Here is a 20,521-nt window from a genome sequence, read left to right as displayed (position 1 = left end):
TAACCATCTCTCTAACCTAACCCATTCTACCTAACCTTGGGTTTGCCTAACCCTATCCTATCTTGCACATCCTAACCTCCTATCGTGTGGATATTTTCTTCTTGAGACACATGGCACTTTGGCCACGTCTCCTCTCTTTGACACTTAAGCTTTTATGAGAAAAGCTCCTTGACACTTGTCACCACAGAGATGACAAGTGTCTCTTCCTCCAACCTCTTCTCCAACCTCCTCCAATTTCACCCTTGATATCTTCAGACTCAATCTTGACGTTGATTCTTGCCACCTCACCCTTGGCCTTGGAAATCCTATAAACATCCCCCATTTTGGAGCAATAAGGATCCCATTGATAAGTTGATACTTTGTCATGTTTTTATCATCAAAACTCTTAGGTTTTCGGCATCTTTTGGGTTGCATTGTGGTAGTAAAGTATTGTGAATTGACTATTTATATTCCATGTGTTAAACCTGAACTTATGAAATCATGTTTGAACTTTTCCGGTCTATTCCTGCAGCCATGCCAATTTATTCCTGCAGCCAAGTGATTTGTTCCTATTGTTATGTGGATTATTTGGGATAATGTCATATGTGAGTTAATGAATGTATTAATTAAGTAAAATACATATGCATGTCCTTGTATGTTGTTTTTGTTTAGTGCAGATAATAAATGATGCCACGGTGGATGTTCTCCTTTCACACCTAAGGAATGAAGAATCACATATGAGATAACGGGAGATCAAACTGAAGAGGAGCCGAGCGAGCACAAGATATGGCATAACCGAAGAAGCAATACATCACTATGGGAGTTTAACTCTAGTGGGCATTAAATTTGCAAAATATCGCTACGGTGTGCAAAGACTGTGGTTCGGTTTAGATCCACGTTTCCTATAGCCAAGCTCTAGTTATCTTCTTCATATGTTAATCATCCGCCTATTCTTCTGGGTGTGATTTGAGATGTCCATTGTAGTTGACGTTTGCTTTATAATAAGCTTTTCCTTTTTCTTAGAGGTTAGACAAAATAGAAAGGAATAGAGCAGAGAATTTTGACAAGCATTCTAGAGTTTTTCTTTTAGAACATGTAATCATTTTCAGGAAAAAATGAATGAAAAATATGTTGTTCTGATTTGTTAAAAGTATTTTGCTGGAAGCTTGAAATCACTCATCCAAGGGGGCCCACTTGGTGAGTGATCCTATGTTTATGTTCATTGAAATTAGTTCTTCTTTAAGTTGCAGTAGAAGTTCATGCCTGGATTGTTCCTGCAGCCACTGGAAATAGATCCATTGATTGTTCCTGCAGCCAAGCTAGAACAAAGTGATTTATATTATTTACATTAGATCATTCCAGCATAGTTTTTATAAGCTTTCATGTAGCCTTCTATGATTTCCATTCTTGCTTTTCCTTTCTGCATAATGTTAGTTACTACAGCAATGCATAATAGCCATTAAAAGAGCTTGGTGCATATATAGTGCAGACCCATTTCAAGTTTTACGTCCCTGGGTTGATAACTAAATGAACACTAGCCATGAAAATAGTAACTTTACCAGATGAATGTCCAAACTTTAGATTGATATTTCAATTAGAGTTATTATTATTATAGTTGGAGTAGACATTTTTGGCGCCATTGTCAGGGATGGTGTCAAGCTAAGAACCTTTTATGGTTATTATTAGTTTCTAGTTAATTGTTTGAAAATTTCATGAATCTGCATGCATAGCAGAAGAAGAGACTCCAGAGGTAGATTTCTGCTCACTCATCCTAATCATGCAGAAGATAATTTCCCAGATATAAATCCTTTTTCTTAACTTTACCAAGCTCCACAAACTTTGAATCACCCTGAATATGAATTTCCAGAAGGTAGTCTTCAGTTCCTTTTTGGTCCACAAGAAGAAGAATTTCCTAGAGTAACAACCCCCACAAGTCCAATGCAAGGAAACCCTCCTCCTCGTGGGAATAATCCACCACCACCACCAAGTCCAACGTTTGAGTTTCCCATCTCTGATCAGCATGATAATGCTAACCTCAAGAACATTCCAGCATCTTCACTCCCTAAATTTTATGGGTTGGTGACAGAGGATCCGGATACATTTCTATTTGAGTTTGATGTTCTCTTTAGGAGTTTTGACTATACTACAGATGCCCATAGACTCAAAAAATTTCCTGCCACTTTGAAGGAGTCATCCTTGAGATGGTTTATGAGCTTGGGTAGTAGCACAATCAACACATGGGATGAGATGAAACAGTTGTTTCTTGCAAAATACAAAGATTATTGTAGAGGTACTGATCGTCATGGGGATGATATCTTTAGAATGACATAAACTGAAGATGAGAGTCTTGAAGATTATTTGGAAATGTTTCTGTTTAGTGTCAAAAAGTCCAAGCATAGTACTCTCAATGAGGATTCCCTCAAATTGATATTTTTGAGGGGTATCAGTGATGAATGCACCGATTCCTTAGATCTTGTGGGAGGAGGTGACATTACACAATCCACTTGGGCTGAAATAGGACAAATTTGCAAGAAGTATTCCAGATCTACTTCTAAGAAGAATAGGAGATTTAAGCCAGGGGCACCATTATCAGCATTTGGAACTGGAGTTTCTAGATTGGAACTTAGTCATCTGTTAAAGGACTTCAAGGAGGACATTATAAACAATATGGCTACCCAGTTGGATACATTGGCAGCTAAGAAGAAGCATGAGGAAGTTGATGCATTCCTTGCAAAATTTTGTCCTCATTGTAAACAACGGAAGATAGATTGCAGATGTAAGATGGTTGCAAACGTGGAAGTACCTGACTTCAAACCAGTTCAAGGTGAGGACAAGCAAGTCTTCTATGTTTCTCAAAGGAGACCAAATTTTCAAATACAAGGTATGCCACCCAATCCACTTTCTTTTTCTGGTTATAGTGGTAATTCTTATGCACCAAATAACCAATGGCAACCACAGTATTCTCAAAGTTTTGGTAACTATCCACATTGGTATGGGTCACAAGGCCAAGGGCAGTAATTTGCTAATCAAGTTCCACAGTGGCAACAGCCAAGGGGAACTGGTATCCACCTCAGGGTCAAGGAAACCAATTTCAAGGGAATTGGCAACCTACCTCTCAATGGAGGGGAAACCAATCATGGCCAGCCCAATCTTCTGGATATCAACCTCCTGTTGAGCAACCACAACCTCCTTCTTTAATGTTGTTAGGTCCCGGAGGCAACTAAGAGGGGGGGGTGAATCAGTTGACCAATATAATTTAAACCAAAACAACTTAACCAAATTATCACTTAATACCGGTGAACCAGTCTGTTATACTGGTGTACAGTTTTAACAGATAAATCCAATACCGGCAAACATTAAAGCATGAAACAAAAAGACAAAGTCATCCACAACACATAACACTAATATTTGTACGTGGAAACCTTGTAAGGGGAAAAACCACGGTGGGAAACCTTACCCACAATCAGATGATACTACTGCAGATAGTAAGTGTACATAAGTGGGGCCTGCACATGCAAAAAGGCCAAGTGCCTAGATCTCACTGCTCCAACACAAATGGGAGTCACACTGACTACAATTGGATGGTTAAATCCAATAAAAATGTACTGCACAAAATAGCATCTTCATATGCTAGATTCAGTACCGGTGCAGTTCTGATATGCTTTCATAAAAACCTTGCTTCACCTTCAAATGATGTCTTCGTGTATAGCTCTGCTTAATCTCGCATATACCTTCACTTTTATCCTTTTCACATTCCACACTTGATCTTAAAAATAAGATCTTATATTTATACCATAACCTAAGACCAATTTTAGTAGGTCGGCTCTACAAGATATTACAAAAACATTTTACAAACAATATAATATCCGATACAATAACCGATTGAACATGTCGGCTTAATGCATTTACAATAATAATTAATCATCTCCATAGCGTGTCATGTTGATCTGGAAAAGATAAACCTGTCGGTGTAACCCTAGACCTATTTGTCGGTAACAACAAATATGCAACTATGAATATACCAATGAACAAAAATCCAGGACAAGATGTCCAAATGATGTCTTCGACATAACCATGTGTCTTCCATGCCATTCCAAGTACCGGTGATTATTATATCTTGCCGGTGTACCAGATACCAGTAACTATGCAATAGTTACTTGCTTGTCGGTGAATGTTGTTGGATCTCCAAAGTGCTAGTGTTTTAGTAGGTGTTGACATCAATGACAAAACCATACCAAAATACCAACAAATGCCTCCTGCAGCTACTACAACATCGCCTAAACCAACATAGTTGCCTACTCAACTATTGCCAAATCCAAATATCAAATCTCAGTAACAACAACAAGCTTATTCAACTGATATTAATCAGTACCCAGCCTATTCTTTATCACTAGATGGCATTCACCTCCGATCTGGAACAACTTTACCTAATCCCTCTCATCTAGTTATCACTGAGGTACAGGAGGAGCAAGAAATCTCTAATCCAATAGATACAATACCCCAGAGTCAAATATTACCACCATTTCCCCATAGATTGCAAGACAAAGAAGTTCCCATTGAACAACAGCAAAGCATTGATATTATTGATCAACTGAAGCACATTTGTGTTAAAATTCCATTGTTGCAAGCAATAAAGGATGTGCCTATATATGGTAAGGCATTGAGAGAGGCATGCCTAAAGAAACCTGGTAGGAAGAAAAAGGATCCACAAACAGTTCATGTTATGGGTCAATTGGCTAATATTATGTTAGGTAAAATTGAAATTCCAAAGTATTTTGATCCAGGTAGTCCTGTTGTGAGTATAGTCATTAATGGCAGTCAAATAAAAAATATTTTGATTGATTTAGGAGCATCCATTAATGTAATGATAAGGGAAGTAATGAAACATTTAGAGATCAATAGTTTAAGGGCTACACCCACAGTTCTCCAACTTGCTAATGGCTCTACAGTGAGACCTAATGATATCATAGAGGATGTAGTAGTTATTCTAGATTCCTGGGAATATCCTGCAGACTTTATGATTTTATCTCCAAAAGCAACATTGGGAGGATATTCAGTCATTTTGGGTAGACCTTGGCTTGCCACAGCTGATGCATATATTGGGTGTAGATCAGGGGACATGACTATTTCAGATGGGAGTTCTACAAAAACATTAGCCTTGTATTCTCCAGCACAACCACAACTTGAGTAGCAACAAGCTGTTTGGCCTATCTTGGGGGAGGAATATATAGAAATTGACTCTATTAATCACCTTATGATGATTAATCGAGGACCACTAATGTAGATATGTGATGAGGAATCAATTCTTTATAAAATACTGATAAATGAATTTATAAAAGAGCAAAAATTGCAAGAATTGATTCTGAATATTGCAGGTTTGGACTTTCCTGCATCCACTGATATATTGCATACTCTGTTGCCGCATGAATTATCTTTTTCTCATTTTTATGATATAAACCAGATTGATCTTACTATTAAGATAGAGGTGGAATTGAATAAATATTTGAATATCAATAGAGATCTATCAGATACTCAAAATGAGGGCCTTGTAGACTTGTTGAAACTCCATAAAAATGCTTTTGCATGGGATTACAAGGATATGAATGGGATTGATCCAGCAGTTTGTACTCACCGTATTTACATAAAAGATGAGTGTTGCCTACTTAGACAACCTCAAAGAAGAGTCAATCCTACCTTGAAGGAGATTGTTAAAGAAGAATTACAGAAATTGTTGAAAGCTGGGTTTATCTATCCTATCTCTGACAGTCAATGGGTATCACCTCTGGTGATAGTGCCTAAAAAGGGAGGCAAATGGAGGGTATGTGTTGATTATAGAGCTCTGAATTTAGCAATAAGAAAAGATCATTTTCCATTGCCATTTGTGGATCAAGTATTAGATTCTCTTGCTGGTAAGAGATATTTTTCATTCCTTGATGGATTTAGTGGCTACAATCAAATATAGATAGCCCCAGAGGATCAAGAGAAGACAACATTTACTTGCCCATGGGGCACGTATGCATATTCTGTTCTTCCTTTTGGGTTGTGTAATGTTCCAACCACTTTTCAAAGAGTAGTGATCAGTATTTTTTCTGACATTTCTCAAGATATTATGGAAATTTACATGGATGACTTTACAACTTATGGTTCTGAATTTGATCAAGCATTGGGTAGTTTGAAGAAATTTTTGCAGCGATGTGAATACTATAATTTGTCTTTAAATAGTGAGAAGTGTTTCATCATGATGGAAGAAGGAATAGTCCTTGGTCATCATATATCTGTACAAGGCATACAGGTGGATCCAACAAAGATTGAGGTCATTCAGCATATTAATGACCCTGTGAAGCAAAAAGATGTGAGAAGTTTTCTTGGTCATGTTGGATACTACAGAAGGTTTATCAAAGATTTCAGTAAAATTGCAAGTCCCTTATATTCACTGCTCACTAAAGATGCAGAATTTAAATGGACTCTAGCATGCAATGAAGCTTTTTTAAAGCTTAAGCATGCTTTGACTCAAGCATCAATTCTTAAAGGGCCAAATTGGTCTTTACCATTCCAAATCCATACAGATGCATCTGATTATGCAATAGGAGCAGTGCTAGGCCAAAGAATTGACAAATTGGAAAATGCAATATATTATATTAGTAAGAATTTGCAGGGACCTGAATTGAATTACACAGTTACTGAAAAGGAAATGTTAGCTGTCATATATGCACTTAAGAAATTTAGACACTATATCACATGGTATCCCATATTTGTGCATACAGATCATACTGCAATTAGATATCTCATGAATAAGCCATCAATCACTAGTAGATTAGCGCGCTAGTTATTGTTGATGCAGGAATTTGATATCACAGTTGTTGATAAGCCAGGGAAGTCTAATGTGGTTGCAGATTATCTTTCACATCTTCAATTGCAAGAAGATTCTACAATAATAGATGACACTTTTCCAGATGAACATTTGTTTCTTATACAGGCTCACACTCCTTGGTATGCTGATATTGCCAACTATTTAGCTACAACTAAGATGTCGATTTATTTCTCTCCTAAGGAAAACAGGTTGCTAGTTGAAAAAAGTTTTAACTTTTCATGGATTGTTGATTGTCTATTTTATACTAGACCCGACCAAGTCATGCAAAGATGTGTCAGAGAAGTTGAAACATATGACATCCTACATGCATATCATGATGAGCCATGTGAAGGTCATTTTGCTGCCAAAAGAACAGCACTGAAAATACTTAATACAGGATACTATTGGCCCACATTGCACAAGGATGCAACTCAGTACACAAGGAAATGTGACAGATGTCAGTGAATGGGAAAACCAACAAAATATTATGAGATGCTAATATATCCTCAAATATCAGTTGCACCATTTGAAAAGTGGGGATTAGATTTTGTTGGCCCAATTGATCCCCCTTCTAATGGCTAATCTTATATCTCGGTATGTACAAACTATGTAACAAAATGGGTAGAAGCTCGAGCCATGACACATGCAAGAGATAATAAGGTGGCTAAGTTTCTCTATAAGGAGATATTTACAAGATATGGAGTACCAAGGGAAATTGTCTCTGACCAAGGACCTCAATTTACTTCAATATTGATAAAGGCTTTGGTCAATGAATACAATATAAGACACAAGAAATCTACTCCATATCATCCATAGTCTAATGGACAGTTAGAAGTTACAAATAGAGAGCTTGAGGCTATTCTTACAAAAATAGTGTCTGTTCACAAGAAAGATTGGTCTCATCGGCTTTTAGAAGCAATTTGGGCATATAGAACAACATGGAAAACACCAATTGGTTTCACACCTTTTGAGATGGTTTATGGCAAAACAACAATGATGCCTATTGAATTTGAGCATAAAACTTTGAGGATAGCTTTGCAATTAAATATGACATTGTCTGAAGCACAGAAAGAATGCATTCAACAATTAAATGCTCTAGATGAATGGAGAAAGATAGTTGTTCACCAGACAGAATTGATTCAAAATCAAAGAGCAAAATGACATGATAAATATATTAGGGAAAACAAATTCAAAGTTGGTGACTAGGCACTACTTTATGATTCCAGATATAAAGATGTTATGGGAAAGCTTCAAACCAGGTGGTTAGGTCCTTATGAGATAGAAGAAGTTTTCCAGAATGGAGCAATCCGTTTGTCCACAATTGATCCTGTTCGATTTAAACTCTTAGTAAATGGGCACCGACTAAGACTATATCATAAACCACCTACTAAAGAAGAGTTCCTGCAGCAGTTTGTTCCACAAAGTGACATAAAGGTTCCTGCAGCAACTGACAGTGACTCTGCAACAACTCATGAGCTTCTTGTTGTAATTGAGCAAGGTAATAAAGGTAATGTTCTTGCAGCCTCTGCAGTGAACATATTTGTCGTTTCATAATAAAATATTTCCATTTTATATGGGAATATTCTTCTCCATACATAAAATCCCATCCACGACATTCCATCCCACGTTCTTACCTGTCATTTCATTTCATTTCGCCTTCATTTTCATGCAATTGTAGGTACGTGTATATTGTATTTTATTTTAATTATGCATTTATTAGTTCATTATGATTGTATCCTGTTTAAATCCACTCCACTACCCGAAATCTTGTCAACTTGTGTGGACACGTGCTAGGTTAAGTTGGGGGCGGGGGGTACTTTATGGTTCGATTTCCAATATGATTAATTATCAGTCCTTTTTGGTACCCCAAATTGATCTACTCCCCATCATTACTTATTATGTTATTATTTCATGCAAGTGAATAATAATGTTTGCCGCTAGAATTAAGATATGTAAAGAGATTTTATTTTTAGCAATATTGTCAAATATTTTGGTTCAGCTGCAGAGAGAAAAATATCAGAGTAAAAGATGGGTGGTGATCTAATTCTCCATGAGCCAACGGTCCATGAAGGGTTGTTGCAAGATGGTCTTTGTGAGCATTATTTCTGAAACCATGGCTGGTTGGATTACTTCTCAAAAATCAGGGATTACAACAAAGAAATTGCTCTAGAATTCATGCATTCCTTTAATGAAGGAGAAGCTACAATTAAAGGTTTAAGGGTAATTGCTATGGAGCAGCAAATAGCAAAAGTAACAGGGTTGCTACAGGAAGGAGAACTCTTTCCGGAATCAAAAGACGCAAGGAGTGTCAGGGCAGAGTTTACAACTCCCACTGACGAACCCTTAATGGTGGATAGACAAGGAACTAGAAGGGTTTCTCTGCCAGCACATTGGCCTCAAGTAGCTTTGTATGTTATAAAATACATTACATGTGAAGGGCGGTATTCAAACCTGCATTCACCTCATTTTAAGTTACTTAGTCATCTGCGGCATGGCCGATGAGTAAATGTTCCTAATTTCTTATACCACCTCATTTCTAGAAGTGCTAAGGAGACGCGAAAGAATGGAAATCGCTCTGTTAACCATCATGGACTGGTTAAGCTACTTGTACAATGGTCTCTGAGAGATGTTTCACAAATAGAATGGGGTGTATTTGAGGATATATAACAATTTAGGGTTGATGATGCCCCTGTTGCAGATAATCCGCCGGTTAAAGAAGAGAATGTTGCAGATAATCTGCCTGTTGAAGATGAGGGTTTGCTTGTTGCTGAAGGAGCCACAGTTATTATGGAAGAAAATATTAAATCGGAACCAATTGAAGAACAACCCTCTACTTCTCTTCAAAGAGATTCGCTAGTTTTGCAAAGGAAAGAAAAGAGTTAGAAAGGGGTGAAACAGAGGAAGAACTTATTACCCGGTCGCAGGAAACTCAGATTCCTCCTATAGCCAAGAGGCGTAGGACAAAAATAAAATCTCCTACAGCCATTCCAAAAGTGTATGTGAGAAGAACATGAAGGAGGACACAAAAGACTCAACTTGTGGGTAATCCAACAGAGGTTATTGCAGTAGAAACTTCAGAAGAAGGAAGCCCTGTGGAGGATGGAATGCAAGAAAATATTATTGAGGATAAACTAGCAAATCTTGCTTCTGTGGCACTGCAATTTGAAGAAAATGTTGAAGATGTTCTACAGCAGCTTGAGGAAAATATGGGAGGTATGCCAGCTCAGAATGAGGAGTTTATTGAAGAAATCCCGTGATCTAAGGTAGTACCTATTAGACCTCCTTCATCCCTAAGTAGTTTATCTATTGCTTTAACATTTTATAAACAATGGGAAATAGAGAAGGATAGGTTGCAAGGGATTATTGATAAACAACAAAAACAGATTGAAAAGAGAGATAACAGAATTGAGGAATTAGAGGCTAAGGTAGAAATAATTTATGATATGGTTCCTGAGTTGATGCAGTGTAGAGCACCTCCAAGAGTTTATGCAATACATTTGAAAGAGCGGTATAGGGACCTTAATCCTTCCTTAGAAACACCTGAAGAATTCTTTTCTGCTTATCAAACCTCTCCACCTATTGTGAAAAATTTGCTATGTGAATTATATTTACATAACTATGTTGTACCTTTAGACAGGGAGTGGAATCCTTTATTGTATATTGGGGATATCCATATCAGAGCTTTAATGTCATGGATCCAAAATGAGATTATCATAGGGCCACAAGCCAGGGAGTATGAAAAATTAGAGCTTGACTGTCCATTGCCATTAAGAAGGGAATCACAAGCACCAAGGGTTCTTTATTATGATTGGCAAAAGTTACTAATAAGAGATGATGTTAGTAAAATAGTGCCTCCAATGAGAGAAGAAGTTTATCAAGCATATGAGCATTTGGTTCAAACTGGCAGGACAGTTGCAATGGAAGGGTTAACTCAGCGCTAGAATAATCTACTGGAACATTTAAAATAGGGAGAACCTTACTCACTACAAAATTTTCATGCAACCATGCAAAGAGCCCCCAGATACATACAGTTAGGTAGGGAGAAAGCCAACAACTGGCTACCATTGACCTTTCAACCTTCGATCCTTATGTGACCACTCTTGGCATGCCAGCCAACAAAGCAGAATTATGATGCAGTCACAGAAGAAACAACTAGATGGTCCAGGCTGGAAAAAATGAAAGGATTTTATTGAAACTTGGCTTCAGGGGGGACAAGTCAGGGCACTATTGGTGATTTGAGGGTTACAACGAGAATCAGAAATTTTCCTTTTGCTGCAGGATCAACAAACACTTAAAGTTGGGGGGCATGATAAGTTGATACTTTGTCATGTTTTTGTCATCAAAACTCTTAGGTTTTCAACATCTTTTGGGTTGCATTGTGGTAGTAAAGTATTGTGAATTGACTATATGTATTCCATGTGTTAAACCTGAACTTATGAAATCATGTTTGAACTTTGTCGGTCTATTCCTGCAGCCATGCCAATTTAGTCCTGCAGTCGAGTGATTTGTTCCTATTGTTATGCGGATTATTTGGGATAATGTCATATGTGAGTTAATGAATGTATTAATCAAGTAAAATATGTATGCATGTCCTTGTATGTTGTTTTTGTTTAGTGCAGATAATAAATGATGTCACGGTGGATGTTCTTCTTTCGCGCCTAAGGAATGAAGAATCACGTATGAGATAACGAGAGATCAAACTAAAGAGGAGCCGAGCGAGCACAAGATATGGCATAACCAGAGCAACCATACATCACTATGGGAGTTTAACTCTAGTGGGCATTAAATTCGCAAAATATCGCTACGACGTGCAAAGATTGTGGTTCAGTTTAGATCCACGTTTCTTGCAGCCAAGCTTTGGTTATCTTCTTCATTTGTCAATCATCTGCCTCTTCTTCTGGGCATGATTTGAGATGTCCATTGTAGTTGACCTTTGCTTTATAATAAGCTCTTCCTTTTTCTTAGAGGTTAGACAAAATAGAAAGGAATAGAGCAGAGAATTTTGACAAGCATTCTAGAGTTTTTCTTTTAGAACATGTAATCATTTTCAGGAGAACATGTAATCATTTTCACGGAAAAATGAATGAGAAATATGTTGTTCCGATCTGTTAAAAGTATTTTGCTGGAAGCTTGAAATCACTCATCCAAGGGGGCCCACTTGGTGAGTGATCATGTGTTTATGTTCATTGAAATTAGTTCTTCTTTAAGTTGCAATAGAAGTTCATGCTTGGATTGTTCCTGCAGCCACTGGAAATAGATCCACTGACTGTTCCTGCAGCCAAGCCAGAACAGAGTGATTTCTGTTATTTACATTAGATCATTCCAGCATAGTTTTTATAAGCTTTCATGTAGCCTTCTATGATTTCCACTCTTGCTTTTCCTTTCTACATAATGTTAGTTACTGCAGCAATGCAAAATAGCCATTGAAGGAGCTTGGTGCATATATAGTGCAGACCCATTTCAAGTTTTATGTCCCTGGGTTGATAACTAAATGAACACTAGCCATGAAAATAGTAACTTTACCAGATGAATGTCCAAACTTCGGATTGAGATTTCAATTAGAGTTATTATTATTATAGTTGGAGTAGACACCCATCTCATTTTCATCTTATGCATTGTTACTATAGGCATATCCATTCTAGCATATCATTTGAGCATTGTTATTTTAGGCAATTGCATCTTAGATCTAGTTTAATTTGATCATTTTCTAGCATAATTGTTGAATCATGTAGCTTAATTGCAACATCATCATCATAGCTTAATCATGCTTATCATTATCTTAATTAGTCTCTTGGATAAATCTAGCATAATCAATCTCATCTTTGCATATCATTATCATTTCAAATCCTCCATCTAGGTGTAGTCAAGTCACTGGGATTGCTTATCTAGATCTGAGAGAAAATCCATACCCGCATCTCTTAGGAGGCGATAGATCGCTTTGTCATGGTTTTATCTTTCTTTTGCTTATGATTTGATAACCATGCTTGTAATGATCTATTGAGTGTTTTGTGTTGGAGCTGTAGGTATCACACTTCTCATAGAGCATGACAACTTCTACCTTTAAAATTTCTAATTTAATTTATGAAATTATTACCCCTTCCTCTAAAATTGTTAGATTCATCTCTAAATTCATTTTTATCATGATTCTTGAAAAAAATATCACGCCTTTTTGACTTTCTTTAGAAAAAAAATGTTTGTTCTAAGTTTTCTTCATTACTTTTCATCTTTTCTTCAATAGTTAATAAAACTTCATTCAATTCATCTAGTTTTAAGTTTGAAATTTAAAAAAAAAAAATAGTTATAAAAATCATAAAATCAAAATTTAAAAAAAAAATCTATCACTTTTGTCATCTACACCCAACCAAAATACCTCTATAAAAAACTCATTCATAGGTTCACTATTAATCTTTTTACATTTTCAAAAATGTGAAAGAATTAATATGAGAAGTTAAATTATTTACTCCAATTGCCATCACAAAGAATGAACACAATAACTCAAAAATAAAAGACAAAACCTTGAAAAAATCCATCCACACAAATAGGTACTCCCTTATCTCTTAAAATAAGACCCAACACAAAGAAATAAAATGATTTGTTTAATATTATTTTAATTTCATAATATTGGAATTCCATACAATTTAAAAGAAACACGTCTATGCTCTCACAGAAAATATACCTGGCGTGAGATTTAGATTTCAAGGAATAAAGAAGAATTTTGCACTTATTTTATATATTAAATTTTCAGCAGCTTTTTCATTTCTCACGCTACTGCACAAAATAACAAGAGCAGCAATACAAATAATGATTTGGAGATGAGTTATAAAATTTTAAGACGCATTATACAACTGAAAAGTAGATGATTTTCAGGTACAACTTCCTTATGCAAATCTTTCCTTTTTTATTATTATTTTAAATATATCAAATCCTTATCCTCAAGCTTAGGCAAGACTAGACTGGCTTGTGTTGTTGTTGCTTAGTGGTTATAATTATTATTTGGTGTCTTGATGTAATTTTAATTTAAGATGCATTAACAAGTTTCAAAATGTTCTTTTATGTTTGCTGTTTTTTATTAGTATTTGTCGTTAGGCTAGTACTATTACAATCGATTGCTATCAATTTTGGTTAATTGATTATTATTCAATTATTTGTCCACCAATTATAAGCATGAGTTTTTTGTTTGGATGTATGATATTTAAGTTTTCAAATTATAAAAATTATTTTTCTACAATCTAATTGACTTGAAAAATTTACATCTTATTACGAGATTTCTAAAATTTCATCCTCATCTCCTAGCCCTACATCCCCATCCCTATTATCATCTCAAAGACATAAGAATGATAAGAGATGTAGGTGGCATCATCTATGTTTTGGAAAAATCCAAAACATATCCCTAAAAAATGGGGACATACCAATTTTTTTAATTTTGAATGAGACCATACAGTAATAAGAAATGTATATTACAATTATGCTTTGGTTTATGGTTTTGTCTCTTTCAATCTATTTTTGTCATAATAAAAGCATTGAATAAGGAAATATTTTTGTTTATTTAATATTATATTTGAATCAATGAACATGTTATATCAATTATTGATTCATATATTATATGAATATCTAAATTTAAATTTGATGTCATGTATAGTTAAGTTTGTATATATTGTGGAATATAAGTTGAAATTATAGAACATAATATGAATATTGATTTAAAATGTTGGCACACTTCTACTTAAAATCAAGGGTTAGACTACCTTTGAAATTTTTTATATTTTTTGATAAAAGAGGATAGAACCACTGAACTATATTAAATTTTAAAATTTTTTTTCAGTGTCTGGTTCAAAAAGCACTGAAGGGAAAGAACTAGTAAGAAAACCCTTTAGTATTGCTTAAGTAACACAAGCCTATTCTACCCAATACCAAATGCCCATTGGCATAGTACATCAAAAAACCCATCCCAATTACATAAGCCGCATTAGATATAAAGGAAGCCGCCAATAGAAGCATATAGAAGGAAGATTAAAGTATGATCACTGAAGGATGCATATCCATTGCTGCCAAAAAACACCAGTCTGAACCACCCCTATCTATGAAACACAATTCTCCAACCAGTAGTTAGAATGATACCACATAGTAGAAATGAAACCATAATCAGACACCCTGTCAAAATAAACATTGTGATCAAGCATAGCATAACCCACACCAAAGAAAAGCCACACCAAATAAGGAGGTTGATGAAGACAACAACTATGCCCTTCTTTACTTCAAAAATTTCAAAACTGAGGAAGAGATCTCATCCATACTTACCTCCCGCATATTAGCATCACTGTCAATGGCTAAATTAGCCAAGAAATCTACAATCTTATTCACTTCCCTATAACAATGGGAAATCAAGAAGGAATCAAAAAAGTCTAATTTTTGCAAAATATGATCAAGTATATATTGTAATTGCCAACAATTCGACTTCTTTTTCATGACACTTTGAATAATAACCATAGAATCACCCTCAATTATCAAGTTCTTAATTCCCAAAGATATAGCCATATCCAAACCAAAGGACAAAGCAAAGAATTCTGCACAATTGTTAGACTTGAAACCAATCGCATGACAACGAGCCTGAATAAATCTTACCTTATGATCATAAATTACCATACCTACCCCTGCCAAGCCAGGGTTCCCATGAGAAGCACAATCAAAATTCAATTTAAAGTGCCCTTGCGGAGGAGGTTTCCAGCAAGCAAAATTTCTCTTACTTATAGCATTAGTCTTATTTAAAATAGATCCATGAGAAGGTAAGACTGATAACATTCTCCAAACTCGAGTTACCCTACCATCCCAATGAGAAAAAGAGGTAAGGGTTTCCAAATTCTTATAGATAAAAGACAAAGCAACTTTAGAGATGGAAGATTCAATCCTCAATAAAACCTCAGCCAAGGAAGAACTTGTTTGTTTAAAAATCCTATTATTACGCTCTAACCAAATATTCCAAATCACAATAGATGGAGAAATAATCCAAAGACATGCATAGAAAGATGAGGCAAACAGGAGAGGCCAGGCTCTAAAGTGGGAAAGGAGATCCTTACCAATAACAAAGGAAAGATTAAGCTTTTCAAACAACCACTACCAGCAAGCATAGGCAAAATCACAGTGAAGAAACAAGTGTGCAGAGGACTCTAAATTTTTATTACAAAAGACACAAGAAAATACTGGAGTAATACCCAACCTGTCCAACCTCATGCCTATAAGGACCTTGTCCTGCATTGCTAACCAAGCAAAAGCACTAGCCTTTGGGAGGCAAGCCATATCCCAAAACAGCTTGTATGGCCAAGTAGATAAATCTTTAGCAACCAAGAGAGAATTATAGTCATCCTTAACTGTGTACTTACCAGAGATATTCCTTGTCCAGATAAGCTCATCGTCAGCATCAGAAAGAATTATTACTCTCTTCACCAACATCTTTTCATATTCCAATTTCACATTTTGATCAATATCTAAAAACTCAATTGATTTCCATTTTGCCACCTTAAGATTCCCACTATACTCAATTTCAAAATAATCAGCCACAAAGACACCCCAAAGGGAAGAAAGAGTGGAAATTAAAGGAGACCAATCCCTCAAGTTCACCAAAGGGGATGTCCATTCCAAACTTCCTCCCAAAACCCGACCTTTCTACCATTATGAACAATCCATGAGAGATGAAGCAAAATCACTAATCTACATTTACATAGAAAATTCCAAATAGCTGAACCAGACGGTAAATTAGAAACTTGAAAAACATATTCTCTTGGTCCGTTATTTAAATATTTAGCAGACATAATTTGTGCCCAAAAGGAGAATGGTCTCTCATACAATTTCCAAACCAACTTAGCACCTAAGGCTAAATTCTGATTTTCCAGACTCCTAATGCCTGTGCCCCCAAGGTTTTTAGGCAAACAAACTTTATCCCATGCTACTAGAGGGAGTTTCTTCTTACCTTCTTTATTATTACTCCAAAGGAAGGACCTAAGAGTATCTTGCAAACTAACAAGAGTTGCTTTCGGAGACTGCAAAACAGACATGAGATAAATAGGAACAACATTTAGGACAAACTTAATAAGAACAATCTTACTAGCCAAAGATAACCATCTATGATTCTAGGATAGGATCCTTCTAGAGATAACTGAAATGATCTTATCCCAAAACTCAGCTCTATCCTTCTTAATGAAGAAAGGTATACCAAGATAAGAACAAGGAAGATTTCCAGATGCAAATCCCCAAAAAAACTTCGATCTATCCTGAACCAATGGTGAAGCATGAAGGAAAAAAATCTTTGACTTATCAACATTGATTCTCTGACTAGAAAAGGATGCATAATTTTGTATTATCCCCTTTATCACTCTTGCCTCACCCAAAGAGGCCTGACCAAATAACAAGGTATCATCTGCAAACAAGCAATGCAAAATGCTTTGTTGAACATTCTGAATCCTAATTCCCTTCCAAAGCCCTCCCAACTTAGCAGCTCTTATAGCCCAACTGAACGTTTCAACTAGAAGAATGAACAAGAAAGGAGACAGGGGATCCCCCTGCCTCAAACCCCTAGAAGAGGAGAAAAAACCACAAGGGGAGCCATTAATTAGAACCGATAACCTTGCAGAAGAAATACAAGCACGAATCCATTTGACCCATGCCTTGGAAAAGCCCAATTTAAGTAGAACAACACACAACGCCCCCCATTCTACTCTATTATATGCTTTCATCATATCTAATTTGAGGATCATGGTCGGGATTCTCTGAGTAGAAATAGAATGCGGAACCTCATGTGCCACTATAGCTCCCTCTGTCATCTCCCTTCCTGGAACAAAACCACCTTGTTCTAAAGAAATGATCTTAGGTAAAATTTTAGCCAACCTTAAAGAAATAGCCTTGGTAAAAATCTTGTACAAAGTATTACATAAAGCAATAGGGCGAAAATCAGCAAATGTCTTGGTAACCTCTTTTTTAGGAATAATTGCAATCATTGTATTATTAAGATCTTTCAAAATAAACCTATTCCTTCTAGCTTCCTCAAGGGCCAATAAAACATCATTTCCCACAAAATCCCAGCATTTCTGAAAAAATAAAGGAGTAAAGCCATCCGGTCCTGAAGCCTTATCAGGGTTCATTGCAAAAACAACATTCTTAACTTCATCCAAAGAAAAAGGAGACATCAACATTTTATTATCTTTCGAAGATACCAAAGAAGGAATATTAGAAGAAATATTATTATGAAGATCTCCATGCTCCGAAGACAATAGTGACTTAAAAAACCTAACTGCCTCTGAAGAAATATCCTCCTGTTCTGTTAAAAGTCTGCCATTTGGACACTCAATACAAGATATCCTATTTTTACTTCTCTTAATTTTTTTTGAAGAGTGAATTTTTTTTGTATTTCTATCACCATCTGAAAGCCAGATCTCCCTCGATTTCTATCTCCAATAGATTTCTTCTCTGGACAAAACTTCTTCAAGCTCTACTTTTAGCAATTTTAGTTCATCAAAAACAAGAGGCACCATACCATGTTGAATCACATGTGAATTAAGACATTCAATCATATCTTGAATCCTCTGTTTTTCCTGAAAGATGCTCTTAAAATGCAAGATATTCCATTCTCTAATATTAAATTTCAAAAATCTCAACTTCTTAGCAATTTGAAACATTCAGGAGCCAGAGCAATAAGGAGCAGAACTCCACCATTTTTTGAGCAAAGGAAAAAAGGAAGAATCTCTAAACCACATCGGTTCAAATTTAAAGGATGACTTAAAAGGAGCTTTATCTTGCAAAATTGATAGGGAAATTGGAAAATGATCTAACCCCGAAACTGGAAGAATAGAGGAAAAAAATTCGAACTCTGAATCAATCCAAACATCTGATAACAAAAACCGATCTAACCTTTCCGCAATCTGAGAAAAATCTCTTCGCATATTTGTCCATGTGAAAATCCCATTCTGAAACTGACAATCAAAAAGACCCATGTCCTTAATGAACATCCCAAAGTCTTCCATAATTTTTTTATTAGGAAGAGTACCTCCTTTCTTTTCTCCCAAGTCAGTGATAGCATTAAAATCCCCCCCAAAGATTATAAAGGGACCATGCCTTAAAGGGGAGGAAATTCTCTTAAGATCTCCCCATAATTTAGTCTTCCTTTGAATACCAGAAGGAGCATAAATATTAAAAAGCCAAAACTTAACCTTCGAAAGCTTGCTTTTAACTAAGGCCAACATCCAGTTTACAGTAGAAGCAACTAGCTCAACCTCAATGTTATAGTTATTCCAAAGCAATGCCAAACCCCCTGACGTACCACAAGCTGGAGAGGAGAAGAATTCCCACTTTCTCCAAGAAGAAAAAACCAAATCAGCAGACTCCTTTGACAATTTTGTCTCTTGCAACATGAAAATATCACACTTAACTAAGTCCATCTGGGACTTAATTAAGCACCTCTTGTTAGGGGCATTTAAGCCCCTAACATTCCAAGATATTATTCTTATTTCTCTCGAGGGGAGACCGAGGCTGCCCTCTTTCCTTTAGATGGAGAAGACTTACCTTCTCCAAAACTACTTTGAAGATTACACTCCACAACCCCTGACCTAGTCATAGGAGGACTGATAATAGACCTCTTACTCCTCTTACCCTTAGGAGTACCACTTCCTTTCATAGCGTCACCAAGAAAAACCGAATGCTTCCCTTTCCCAACACCAGGAGAAAGAGACAAAGTCTGCTGAATCCCAGCATCAATTTCCAATTGAGTCTTTCGATTCTTTGGAGGCCTACCCCTACTAGGAGAAACCACAAATAAAGCCCTAATTAGAGTAATTTGAACAATTGGTAAACTCTTACTTGACTTAGGAGAAGTCATGACTAAATTATCTATGATACCCACTTCTGATGAGGCCAAAACCTCAAAAGGGTTAGTAGATGTAGAAATAGGAAGGGTCGATTTAATTCCCCCCAAGTCATTCTCAATGGAATTTATAACCCTATTCGTAATATCCTCATCCATCTGATGCTCATGATCTTTAAAAAGATCATTTACTTGGTGAACAAGATTTTCATCTGGCACAATAACAGGAATGTCCCCCAATTGAATATTATCTCCTAAGGCAGTGTTATTAACCAAATCCACATCAACATGCTGCGAAGAATTAGACACCAATTATTTGACTTGTTGAACAAGGATAGCATCATCAGGAAACCCTAGAGAAGAAACCCCAACATTAGACTCAAAAACAACCCTGTCATTCTTCGCAAAAATCTAACCAATCCCCTGACAACTTTCTAAGTATTCTTTTGACTTTACAGGACAGACAGGATTCCCACCACCATCATTTAGTGACTTATCCAAGGAATTCGAGGTAGTGAGATTTGGAAGCAGATCATCCACATTGTTGTCCCCTGAAACCACAATATTCTGGTGAGCTACTGTCTTATCCTTACTTGTAAATAACCCTACAGACTCTGGATCGTGAGACACAACATAAACCTCTCGCTTCCCAACATCCCTCATAGCCCGGTTAACCTCAAAAGTAGCGGGATGTTTCCCAGTGGAACCATTAACTAATAGTTTATCCAGAAATGGATTATCGTTACTACCCAAGCAATGTTCTGCCTTATCCAGAATAGAGGATTTCAAAAAATCCATAAGAAAAGGAGCATCCAGTCGCAAGGAAGTTTTACCAAAGTCTTTCT

Source organism: Cryptomeria japonica, chromosome 9, assembly GCF_030272615.1.
Source record: "Cryptomeria japonica chromosome 9, Sugi_1.0, whole genome shotgun sequence".
Classification (NCBI taxonomy): domain Eukaryota; kingdom Viridiplantae; phylum Streptophyta; class Pinopsida; order Cupressales; family Cupressaceae; genus Cryptomeria; species Cryptomeria japonica.
This window is presented reverse-complemented; position numbering follows the sequence as displayed.